Raw genomic sequence first — 12,901 nt, forward strand, 5'->3', positions numbered from 1 at the left:
AGACTGGCCGGGCAGGAGAGGGCTTCTCCTTAGCAGACGGAGGGCCTCGTTCCTTTTACAGCTGCAGCTTGCCCCCTGGGAACTTCCCTGGCTGGTTCAGGCTTAGCTGGGAGGGGAGGAGGGGTGCCAGCTGGCTTCCCACTCCGGCTGGTCCAAGGTGACAGTCGACCCTCCTGGTTGCACCCCCTTGACCCTGCCCACACCGTTGTCCCTTTATAAAATCTCCCCCTGCCGAAACCGGTTTGGCTCAGTGGATAGAGCGTTGGCCTGCGGACTGAAAGGGCCCAGGTTCGATTCCGGTCAAGGGCATGTACCTTGGTTGCAGGCACATACCCAGTAGAGGGTGTGCAAGAGGCAGCTGATCGATGGTTCTCTCTCATCGATGTTTCTAACTCTCTATTTCTCTCTCTTTCTCTCTGTAAAAAACACAATAAAATATATATTTTAAAAAATATTCCCTATTCCGCCAAGCGAGGACCCCTCTGCTTCCTGCCTCCCCCTGACCTGGGTCCTCTCCTCCCCATGGTCTGTATCTCCTACCCGGCTTGACCTTGCTTCAAAGCACAGCTTGTCGCCTTCCATCGCATGACACAGTCACTGGTCTGTTCTGTGGTCTATTCCCCGCTAAGACACAGGCCTTGGGAAGATGGGTGTTCTGGTTTGTTCCCCGTGGCGTCCCTGGAGCCCAGGACGGAGCCTGCAGGAGCTGAGTGAGTCGCCAATGGGAGCTCATGACCCTCCAGCCCTTGTCTCTCCGCCGCCCCAGGGCCTTGTGGGAAGGTCCTCGGAGAGATGGGGTTTGTGGGGATGGAAGGCTCTGGAGCACACACACCTTGGGGCACCTTGGAAGGAGCAGGGAGAGGGGAGTCCGTGGGGGAGGAGAGTGAGGCACCTCTTGTTGTCAGAACGGCCCTCGCACCGGGAAATAAAATGCTTTCACCTTTATTAGCACTGATAAGAAGAATAGTCAGTTCTCCCGGCTTTTAAATCTTACTCCGCCGTCATTTTCCAAGCAAAGCTGCTGAGCGCAGCAAAGGCAACAGGCTTGATGAGGTTAAATCATCCTCAGCGGCTGGAGCCTCTGCCAACACGAGACCCTAAGGAGGGCCAAGTCTCCCCTCTTCCCCTTGGAGGCACACCTGGGGGAGGGCGAGATTCTTAAGAGCAGGGCCGGCCAGAGTTCTGCAGGCATTGCATTCCTGCTCTGGCTTGACCCAGCGCATGCGTGTACACACACACACACACACACACATACACACACACACACACCACACCACACACACATACACACACACACACCACACCACACACACCACACTCACACACACACACATACACACACACACGCACACACACACTCACACACACACGCGCGCGCACACACACACACACACACTCACACACACACACTGGCAGGGGTAAAGCTTGTGGGTGCTAGCCCCAGGCTGCCTGGTTTCAAATCATGGCTGTGCAGCTATTAGCTGTGCAACCTAGGGCAAGTTATTCGACCTCTCTGGGCCTCTGTTTCCTCATCTCCAGAATGGGGGAGATGGAGAGAAAAGAGTTAATATAGATAAGGTGTTGAGACCAGTGGCTGCTTGCTTATCTGTTGGGGATTATGGCTACCAGTTGGGAGCTTACTCTGTGTCAAGCACGACTCGTCTTTGTCTCTTCACCCCGATGAGCAGAGGAGGACACGGAAGCTCGGCGGGGTCAGTCCCCCCTCCCTGTACCCAAGGTCACACACGCCTGCAGATGGGCAGCGCTGTGGCTGCAGACAGGCAGGCCTCCGGGGGCCGCCCCCGTTCCCTCTCCATGCCACACCCCACGATGAGGCACAGGCCAGGGGACCCTCCTCCAGGGAGCAGCCCAGTGTCCCCTGAGCCGCCGTGACCACAGACCGTGTCCCTCGGAGGTAGGTCTCCTGTCGTGTCCCTGCCAGCATGACAACACGGGGAAAGTCAGGGAGCGGAGAGCAGACACAGATAAGGATGGGGATGCGGGGAGGAGGGGGGGGGCAAGTGAGGAAGGGGGCAGGCGCCCCCGAGCGCGGACCAGGGGGGCACCCGTTCCCCCGCGGACAGCACTATCCGTATCGACCACCTTATTTTCAGGAGCAGATTGATCTGGGCTTTTAACAACTTATCTAGGCCAGAGGAGTCCGCCAGAGGCCTTTTCACGGGGTGGGCAGCCCGGGGTGCCCGTGTCTGCGCGCGAGGAGCTGCCAGACCTCCCTCCTCTCCCCGGTGCCAAGGTCAGCGGCAGCGCCTCCCGCCTGGAAGGTCTGCTCCGCTTTGGACAAAGCGCCTCTCCGCGGAGGCCTCGCCCTCCCTCCCGGCGGGGAGGGGAGCAGAGTCGACGGACAGTGAGACGCGGAGGTTGGGAGGAGGGTTAGACACACAGAGACCCTCCCGGGGGGGCGGCGTGTGAGGACGCGGCAAGGACGAGGCTGAGAGGTGCCCTTGGCGGGACAATGCTGCCAGACAGCCTGGCCTCCTCCAGGAGACGGGCCCTGGGGAGACCCGCTGCCCGCTGGAGGAGAGCCTGTTGCTAAAAATGTCAAGACTGTGTACTCTCTCCAGCAGTTCAACCGCAATGGGGGCGGCAAACGCCCAGTGCCCGGGGCGGGAGGACCTGGGCACCACGGCCGGGGTCCTTGTGGGGCCCTCCTGGTCCCGCCCCGGGTTGCCACGGCGGAGGCATCTCCGTGGGCGGGCTGGAGGCCCCCGGAGCTCCGAGAGCAGGAGCGGGTGCCGTGCGCTCCCACGCCCACCCCACGCGGAGACACGCCCTGTGCCTCTTCAGGAAGGGAGGGAGGTGAGCGTTATCACCTGCCCCCTGAGCCCGAGATGGAATTCAGCAGCCCGAGGTGGGCCTGTGCCACTGATAGAGGCCTGCCTCCCTGCCAGGGGAGAGCGCTGCCGAAAAGGCTTGTGCGTCATTCAAGCTGTGCCATTTGGGGGTGGGCTTCCACAGGGCGACCCCGAGCCTCGCAGCGTGGGTCAGCGGGCCCTGGAGGGATGGGGGAGGGGGGCTGGGTGCGGGGGGGGGGGGGGGAAGGACACTAGTTCTTTAAGAGCAGGTGATCACGTGGGGAGGGGCTCGGCCACGCGCAAAAGGTGGAAGAAGGCGGATGTGTGGTGATTCCCAGAGTCCCTCATTGGTGGCTCCTCAAGCATGTCAAACTCAGCTGGTGGGCCACATGCCTCGTTTGCCCGCCGGCCGCCAGTCTGACTGCTTACCTGCCTCACTGTGGCCCTCACCAGGACAGACAGATGGCATTTATGTCCAGGGATCCCCCTTGTTTTAAACCCCCCTAGTAATACCCTGGTCTCTCCTGCATGACAGGGGCTGAGCCCCCCGCCTCCTCCCTGAACGCCACCCTCAGCTACCCTGAGACAGGGACCCAGGCTCATCTCTGTCTCCCATGCACCAGCTCTCTGACTCCAGCCCCGACTTGGGGACCGAGGGGTGCTGACCACTGGTGGGAGGGCTCCCCGCTGGAGACTAAGGGGCCCTCGGGGTGTTGCTGGCAATGCAGGGCGCCCCGTCAGCCCACGGATGGTCCTGAGAGCAGGGAAAGGTGGTTGTCTGGGCCGGTTTGGGTTCTGGAGGGAAAAACGAGGTACCAGCTGCAGGGATGGGCAATCTGCCACACCTGTTGGCACAGCTGGAGCCACCGCAGCGGGAGATCTGCCTCAGGCGTTACTTTGGGTCGGGCTTGTCCTGTCAGGAACATGTACTGCTCATGGTGTCGAGATGTCATATATATTTTAAAAATATATTTTATTGATTTTTTACAGAGAGGAAGAGAGAGGGATAGAGAGTTAGAAACATCAATGAGAGAGCGTCATCAACCAGCTGCCTCTTGCATACCTCCTACTGGTGATGTGCCCGCAACCAAGGTACATGCCCTTGACCGGAATCGAACCTGGGACCTTTCAGTCTGCAGGCCGACGCTCTATCCACTGAGCCAAACTGGTTTCGGCCCGAGAAGTCATTCTTTCAAAGGGTCTGAGCGCCAACTGGCTGGGAGCTGGGAGTCGGAGCCAGGAGGCATCTCACCCCCCTGGAGCCAGATTTTTCCAATACGTTCCAGATGGAAAGCGTGAGGCTGCTGAGTAAGATCATCTCCGGAGACTTTCCGGCTAGCTCTGCTCCCGTTCCCCGTGCCAGCTCGTGGATCATCCTCGTCCCGAGGCCCAGCGCCTCGCCGGCCCTCCCCGCGCCGGGGTCTGGCGCGCTGCGGGCTGCAGGCTGCAGGGCGCTGGCTGCAGGCCCGGATTCCTGAGTCCCCGGTGGAGGCCGAGCCCGGTGGGTCCCGTTGGGTCCTGCTGGGTCCCTCGAGAACCCAAGTCTGACGGCCCCGCTCCCGCTGCTGCCCCTCCCCCTCCGAGGGAGCGGAGGGCAGCTGGCCCACCCTGCCCTCGGCCGAGGTCGGAGCAGGCCGCTGTGGCCGGCACAGACACCTTCCGCCTCTGGCCCAGAGCCAAGTGCAGCACAACGGCAACGGGTCCGAGGGTGCAGGGCTCCTCCCGGCCAGGAGCGACCTGAAAAGGAAAGAACGCTTTTCTGGCCGATCAGAGGTCTCACGGGCGTGCTGTCAGCTCCCCCTCCACTCCGCCCTTACACACGGAGAAGGGCCTCTCCGTCCCCGGCACCCGGCTCCAAAGCTGCCCCCATGACCCTCGGTCTCCGTGGAAACCTGACCTCCGGTGCGCGGGGAAGGGAGGTGTGCGAGGGAGGAGGGGCAGCCAGCCCTGGAGATCAGGTGGTGTGGTGGGTGGGTGGGTGCAGTGGGTGGGTAGGTGCTGTGGGTGGGTGGGTACCATGGGTGGGTGGGTGGGTGGATGGGTGGGTGGGAGCTGTGATGGGTGCACCATCCTCCCCACGAACCACCCGGGAGCCCCCCTGGCCTCCACCCACCCCCAGGAATGTGGATGACTCGATAGGAACTTCCTCTCGCCCTCACTCCTAGCCTTTCCCTCTTCAGACCTGCTCTGAGATGCTCATCCAGCTTCTCCTGACCTCCGTTTTCCATCTGAAATCACCGCTTCCTAAACAGCTCCTCCCGGATCTCGCCACCGATCCTCCCTCCCCCTCGCTGGCCGCCCGCGGGCTAGACCCACCTCTTCCTGCAGGCGCCCTCCTCTCCAGGGGCCACAGCACCCTTGTTCCATGCAAACAATCCCATCTCCCTCTGGGGAGGACCCATCACTGCCCACCTCCACAATGCACTTTTCCAAAGGCTCCCCTCTTTATACATAAACCTGCGTGCTGGGCCTGCCGGGGGTGACCCCAACCCACACTCATTTTGGTGGGTCCAGGGAGGGTGGAGGGAGGGAGGCACCATTGTCACGGGAGGATCCAGAGATGGGGTTAGTGCTGTTGAGAAGGAAGTGGCAGACGGCTCCAGACTCCAGCTGTTAAGTTGCCCCCCGCCTCCTGGTCTGCCCAGCCGAGGCCCCAGACGGTACAGCCTATGGCATTTTGCAGCCGGAACCGACCATGGCAGCGCCCTCCCTGTCCTCTCTGCCTGAGGAGCAGGCTGGGCGGGATCAGCTCTCAGGTTCCCCTGGGCTCTGGGTGTCTACGCGTCCATCTGTGGGCACCACGTTGCATGCAGCCTCTGACGCTGACAGCCAGGGTTTCGGCACTTGGTCCACGAACCCCGGGGGAGGCTGGCGAGTCCATGGGGGAAGGAGTCCCTCCTCCCTCCAGCTGTTCCTTGAACATTGAACAGTGCCGGGCCCGGGATCCCAGGGAGGAAAAACGCTCTGAGCACGTGGCTTGCTCTGTTATTTCCTTGTCTCTTCGGAGAGTCATTTGCAGACAATTAATCTCAATCATTACTTAGACGCTGTCTAATCATGTTCTCAGCCCGGCGTGGAAAGCCACGGCCGGCCCATTTGTCTGCGAGGTGATATAGTTTCTCACGCCCGGGGCTGGCTCACGGATTCAGCCTCCTAACGGGAAGAAGGGTGACCCCGGAGTCAGGTTGCCTCTGGCCTCGGTTTCACCACCGGCAACATTTCCTACCAGCGGACCCCGAAGGTGGGTTGGGTAAAGACACGGAGTTCCCACGCGCTGCCTAACGAGGTGGCGTGGGAAAGTCTCCCTCTGAGCTTCAGTATCTGGGACAAGACCAGCCCCTCGGCGGGAGAACACCCTGCCTCAGTCCCAGCCTGGCCAGCTCCTCCTCTCCCCTCAGGCCTCAGCATCCATAGCACTGCCTCCCGGAAGCCTGCCCTGAATGCCTCCCCACCCGCTGCTCCCAAGGCAGATACCAGGCCGGTCAGAGCAGCAATACACCTGCCTCCACCCCCGCCCGCCAACCGCTGGCCTCAGGGGGAGAGAGAGACCACGTCTGCTGTACTTCTCGATCTGTTCCCAGCCCCTGGTGCAGCCCTGGCCCGGCGTAGGCGCTCAGTGAATATCCGAGGAAAGAATGGGTGGAGACGGTGCCAATGCCCCAGCCACTGCCTGGGATCCGGCGGCGTGATGTATGAGCGGGCTGCGCTGCAGAACGGGACGCAGGCGAGACTGATCATCGCCGTTAATGATGATAAGCGGCCAGGCGCCGCCCGCTCCCTCCCCGCGGCGGGAGGAGCCCGCGTGGAAAGGCGACCCGGATCTCTGTGAGCCCCGACTCACCGGAGGAGGCCACCTCCCCGCAGGTGCGGCCAGGGTGCGAGAGATGGAGAGGGCGAACTCTCCCCAGCCGGGGGGACGGGATGGAGAACCAAAGTGGGTTATTTTGTCTGGACTTGGCAGCTCTGTCCCCCATCCCCGCAACCCCCCCCTTTTCCACTTCCTCAAGGAGGGGTGCAGAACTCAGCAGGGGCCACAGGTCATGGGGTGTGGGGAAGGCGGAGGGCTGTGCTTCCCCATCTGGGGCTGCCAACCAAGGGATGGCTGTACGTAGCCTCTCAGGAGATGAGGGAGTTAAAGATGGCCGTGCTGGGTGGGGTGTGGGTGAGCAGAGCCACCTCCTGAGCAATGCCCACCAAGAGCTGGCTCCCCGTGGCTGCTGGGACACCGGGGAGAGGTGGGGGGGGGGGCAGGCCAGAGCCAAGACCTCAGGTCGTTTTCTGCAAGAGGCGAGCTCCCCGTGCTGGGAGCACCCCAGGGCCCCCTCGGGTGTGGGAGGGAGAACCCAGTGTGGGCGCTGCGCTGTGAAAACCCCTCACTGCTTAGCCTGGCAAATGAATGAACTTGTTAAACAACATGCATACATTTGCATACATTTGCATACATGAGTCAGACCGGCTCAAAGCCAGCCCAGGTCCAGCTCTTCCCCCAGAAGGAGGGGGACCCCGGAAGAGGCGGCTCGGCCGCACCTGCGAGAGCCCGCGCCGTGGCGTGCCGCGTTTATAGATTAAACACGGGAAGCATCTCCCCGCATTAAAAACTACCCATCAGGGCTGAGGACTCGGAGGAGCAGTAAAAATCAATCTCATTGCATAAAGACAACAGCAAGCAATTGGCATGACATTTTAAGTAAATGCTACAGCCATTTGTAAATGTTCATTTTCCGCGAGACCCCATCTATTATATGACAGCTATTTTCTTAGCATCCCAGTGTGAATTCAGCCGGTTTACAGATAAGCCGGTTGAAGAGAATGGATATCAAGATGTAAAGTGCTATAATATGGACGATTTGTTACCATTGCACCCTGTTGCTCTGTCATCGCGTATCTGCCTCCCGCAGGGACGGGAAGGCACGGGGCTGTCTCTGCAGGTCGGCCGAGGGGGTCCGGGGAGGGGGGAAGAGGTGGGGACACAGGAGGCCGCGGTGACCCGGAGGCGGATCACAGAATGCAAACTTGGAGGCAAAGGGGAGGAGACGTGAAACCATCCGCAGGGTGCAGACGTGCCCGTTCCAGAAGCTTCTTCCCCCGAGAGGCCAAGGCGGGAGAGGCCGTTCCCACCCAGAGCCCGGCTCTCAGCGAGGCCTCGGAGGAGGGGGGCCGTCAGGGCTGGGGACAGCAATGCTCAGGTGGCGCCTCTGCTGCTCCTTTGCCCGCGCTTCCCGGGCCTTTAGGGAAGACCGGCCCCTTGGGCTGGACCGGGGAGGGAGCCCCTTTCCTGGGATTTCTCCCCAGCTCCCTGTGCACCTGGCAGGGGCGGCCCGGGAGGTGGGGTGTCCTGGCAGCTGTGTGGCTCCTGCTCTGGGGCCGCCCGGCTTGAAATACGGCCCGAGAGAAACCGAGGGTCCCCAGCCTCATAAGTCACCACTAATGCCGACAGCCCGGAGGTTGGCAGGGAGGAAATAAATGACCCCCTCGGCGGACCTGGAGAGCACTGAAGCGGCAGGAGGGGTGGTGACGGGGCAGGCCAGGGTCCTCAGTGGGCGGTTGAAGGGAGGGACTCGGCCCCTCAGGTGATGAGAAAGTCCAGCTGCAGACAGGATGGACGTGCAGAGAGAAGGACAATGCTACTGGCCACTTAGGGCACAGACCTCAGGGCCCTAGTTACCAGGGAAGTCCCCTCCCTGACTGACTGGTGCGCATGCTTCCAGCTGCTTCCCTTTGCCATTCATTTGCTCGTTCATCATTCATTCATTCATTCATTCAACAAACCCTATGGACCTATCAGGCCTTTGCTCAGGAGATCCTGGCCCTCTTTGGGTCTCCCTTTTATGATGAGGGGCAGGTTATTTAGTTTGTCAGCCCTTCCAGGACACAAACTGTGTGCCCCAGGCCTACCGATGCCCAGCACATAGTAGGACAAGTTGTTGAACAAGAGAATAAACACATACACGGATGAATGAATGAATGTATGAATGCATGAATGAATGCGTCTGCTTCTCAGGTGCTGGTCCTTGATGGTGGGGCCTCAGCAGGCCTCCCCCTGGGACAGGGGATCCTACCTCTCACTGGGGTTGGCTTGGACACAACTCAACAGGCACATCCCACGGCCTGAGGGGTAGCCCAGGTGTGGCGTGAGCCAGCCGTGAGCGCCCGCCGGCCATTTCCCTGGTCTGGGAAGCCAGGCCACGTGACCTGCAAGAGCCACGTGACCTGTAAGAGCCACGTGACCTGTAAGAGCCATGTGACCTCTAGCCATTGGTTGGGTTGGGCCGGCGACTCCCGCTGAGATGAGGACCAGCTGAGCCCAGTGGAGAGCGGTTTGCCCTCCCCTTAGGGTTGGGTGGGATGCAGCTGAAGGGCTTTGCAGGGCCTGGTGAGGTCGGTCCTCAGGGATGGTGCTGCTGCTCCTGGCCCTCGGGATCCAGCGAAAAAATGACCGCCGCTGAAGGGCAGCTGTGGTCTTCCCGAAAGGCCAGGCTGGGCTCTGGCCAGGCTTCCGCTCGCAGTTTGCCCTGAACTGCCTCTTCCTGCCCCCCTTTTACCGCACCCTCAGCCAAGGGGAGGGTCCAGCTGGCCTTGTCCCAGGAACCTCCCTGAAGGCGGGGGGCCCAGTCCTCTGAGCTACTCGGCAGGGACCCCCCTGCGCCCAGCCCCGCAGCTCCCGGGGCACTCACCCTGGGAGTAGGCGTGTTTCTGTGGAAGCGGGAGGGTGACCGTGCCACTTGTGGTCCCTGGTAGAGAGGAGTGAGCCGTGCCAGGTATTAACAGGCCACGTCCCTGCGTGGCCATGCCCAGGCCGGCTGAGCTGGGAGGCACCTGGCGCTGACAAAGAAACGTCTGGATCAAATACAAGGTCTTCGGAGGTGAACAGAGGAGCACTGGCCGGCGGCGGCGCCCCCAGGAGCACCGGCTGCCCAGGCAGGGTCACCCCGAGGTAACGCAGAGGCCCCTTCTTCTCGCCGCCTTCATCTTCCCGTGTCACGGCTGCTGATTGTTCTCGCGTGAAGGCAGCAGATGCCAGGAACGCGGAGGCCCGTCCTCACGTCCACACACCAGCTCTGGCATCTCTGGGGGGAGGCAGGTGCTCTTCCAGGGAGGCCCGGGACTGACCCATCAGAAGGGCCACCAGTAAGGCTGTCCGCATGGCCTGGGGCAGAGGGAGGCTGCAAGGACCCTCCCTCCCTGGGCCCTCCCTCCCTGACTGCTGGAGGTCCTTAAGAGTCCACATCCTTCTCCCCTTGTCTTACCTTGGCAATCAGAGGCAGGGGAGAATAATGAGGGACGATTGTCATGATTGTCACGAGGGATGATGGGTTTCAGACCCAGAGAAAGAGAACCAGCGATCAGACTCTCAAACCTCAGAGGGAAAGTAGGGGAGGGTGGGGGTAAGGGGGAGAGATCAACTAAAGGGCTTGTGTGCATGCAAATGGCCCTAGCCAGTGGTCATGGACAACAGGGGGGTGGGGGCATATGTAGGGAGGGGGTTGGGATGGGAATGGGGGGATAAGGACAATTATGTGAGACCATAATCAATAAAAATAAATAAATTAAAAAAAAAAAAAAGCTCTCAGGCTCTGTTGCTCAGGAGCTGTGTGACCTCTTGCAAGTGTCCCAATCTCGCTGTCCTGTCCTTCTGTTTTCACCTCTCTACCCTGGGGCCAAGGATTCCTCCCTCCCCGGGCACGGAAAGATCAAACGAGGCCCCTTGTGGCTGGGACAGGCAGACATTAAAAGTGGAGCCCAGTGATACCAACAAGATATTGAAATGGGACGCCCCGGGCCCTTCTTCCCACCACAAACACCCCGACTGAGCAGCCATTCACAGGCAACCCTCCTTGTAAGAAGTGGGAGTCAGTTACAGAAAATCCGGGGGGCGGGGGGGAGGCGGGAGGGGGGAGACTTGCTTTAAGTCCCACGCTGGGTGGGAGTCAGGGGCGAGGTCCGCAGTCCCAGGCTCATCGCTCATGCCGGTGGTTTCCATAGCAACAGATCCCAACCTGGTGACGAGGCGCGCTTGATTTTGTGACATTCCGGAGTACACATAATTATCCGAGGGCCATCGCAAACCGTCCGGCGGCTGCTCTCAGTGCCTCCTCTCGGCGGGGATGTCAGAGATGTGACAACGATGACAAGATGTCAGCTCGGTGCGCAGGGAGCCAGAAGGCCCAGGTTCAGCGTCTTGAGATGGTTTTCGCCTTGAACGCTGATGCGGGAAAAGTGGGAGCCGGATTCTGGTGCTGGTGCCTCTCTAATGAACCCCCAGAGGCCCAACTTCAGTTCCCCCAGATCCTTTATCCCTACACGCCCCCCCCCCACCCTGGTGCTCCGTCACTCCAAAGCTCCAGCCCACCACATCCGCCCACCAAAACTCACTCCTGCCCCCACCCCAACCTCCAGACCTCCATGGAGAGGCAGCAACACTTAAGCCTGAGTGGGTGAGAGCCGCCTGGGAAGCTGCTGGACGTGCCGATGCTTCGTCTGTGCGTGGGTCTCGTGGATGCTCGCTAGGCTGTTGCAAGACGGCCCTGGTGTCCGTGTCCTTAGGCAGGAGTCCCCTAGTCCGCCTGCTCCTGAATCACCTGCAAGACATTCAAACAGGTCCCCGGGCCCCACCTCCGAAATCTCTGATTCAGCTGCTCGGGAGTGGGGGGGGCCTCAGAATTTGCTTTCTATTTCATTTTTTTAAATACGGTATTATTGACTTCAGAGAGGAAGGGAGAGGGGGAGAGAGAGAAACATCAATGATGAGAGAGAATCGTGTATGGGCTGCCTCCTGCACGCCCCCTACTGGGCATGTGCCTGAACAGGAATCAAACCGAGACCTCCTGGTTGATGGGTCGACACTCAACCACTGAGCCATGCTGGATGGGCTGCTTTATATTTTTATTTTGGCCAGATTGTAGGGAGATAGATAGATAGAGAGAGAGAGAGAGAGAGAAACATCCATGTGAGAGAGAAACATTGATCGATTGCCTTCCACAGGCACCTTGACCGAGAATCGAACCCATAACCTTTCGGTGTACAGGAACGACGCTCGAACCACAGCTGAGCCACACTGGGCAGGGCAGAATGTTTGCATTTCCAACAAGTTCCCCGGTGACAGCTGATGCCGCTGCCCTGAGGATGGACGTGGCCAGGTGATGTGGAAAGCCTCCGCCTCCCGATTCCCCAGCGTTGCACACCCGCAGGCTGCCTGCTGCCTCTCCATCGGCCCGGCCCCTGCCCGCATCTCTTCCCGGGACCAGGCTTCCCTGTGCGACCCCCTCGCCTGGCAGGGCAGAGCGTCCCTCCCGCCCCGCGCCGAACACAGACACAGAGCTAGACGGGGAGAGACTAATTTTGCAAAATCTGCACAAAAACCGGGCAAATTTATGTCCCCCTGCAAGAGAAATGCTGCCGAGTGGAAATAAAATGCAGGGTTCCCGGGCACTTCTATTACCTCTTCCTGTCACCGGCCGTGAGTGATGGCGAAAAGTAAGATTGCAGGCGGAATCGCTTCTGCTTTCCCCGGAACAGACTCCGCCCGCCCAGGCGCCTCCTGCAAATCTGTGCTGCTCCCAAGTGTCCCCGACAGCCCGCCGCCATGAGGCGAGCCAGGAGCAGGGCCTACGGGGAGGCGCGCGCCTCCGCCCGGCCCAGGCCCCCGGGGCCCCTCCTTCACCGGAAGGCAGGGGCCCTGCCGGCGAGAGGGAACCCGGCTTGATTTAATGGGGCTCATTTTTCTTCTTTGTTTTAATCACAGAGTAATAATAATAACACACTCGCCTTTATATATAGTGTCTTTCATTGCCAGTGTATCACCCAACACTTTACAGATTTAATAATAGAGTTTCGGAAATAAATAATGGGGAATAATAAGAGGGAGGATAAATAACATATTTATGGAATTGTATTGTGGTTTATGGCGGTAAACAATTCCTCAGACAGCCAGCGGCAGGAAATTAAGAGCTTCGGAGGGGGAGGAGGGAGAAGGAGAGAGAGATGCCTCCAGGTGAGATGGGGCTGAGCTGGGCGGGCGAGGGGGGAACAGAGAGGAGGAAGCAGGGGCTGCCAGGGGGGGTCCTGGGAGGGCAGCACTCAGGCCTGTG

The sequence above is a fragment of the Pipistrellus hanaki genome (assembly GCF_964339955.1).
Source record: "Pipistrellus hanaki genome assembly, chromosome: 16".
In the NCBI taxonomy this organism is placed as follows: Eukaryota; Metazoa; Chordata; class Mammalia; order Chiroptera; family Vespertilionidae; genus Pipistrellus; species Pipistrellus hanaki.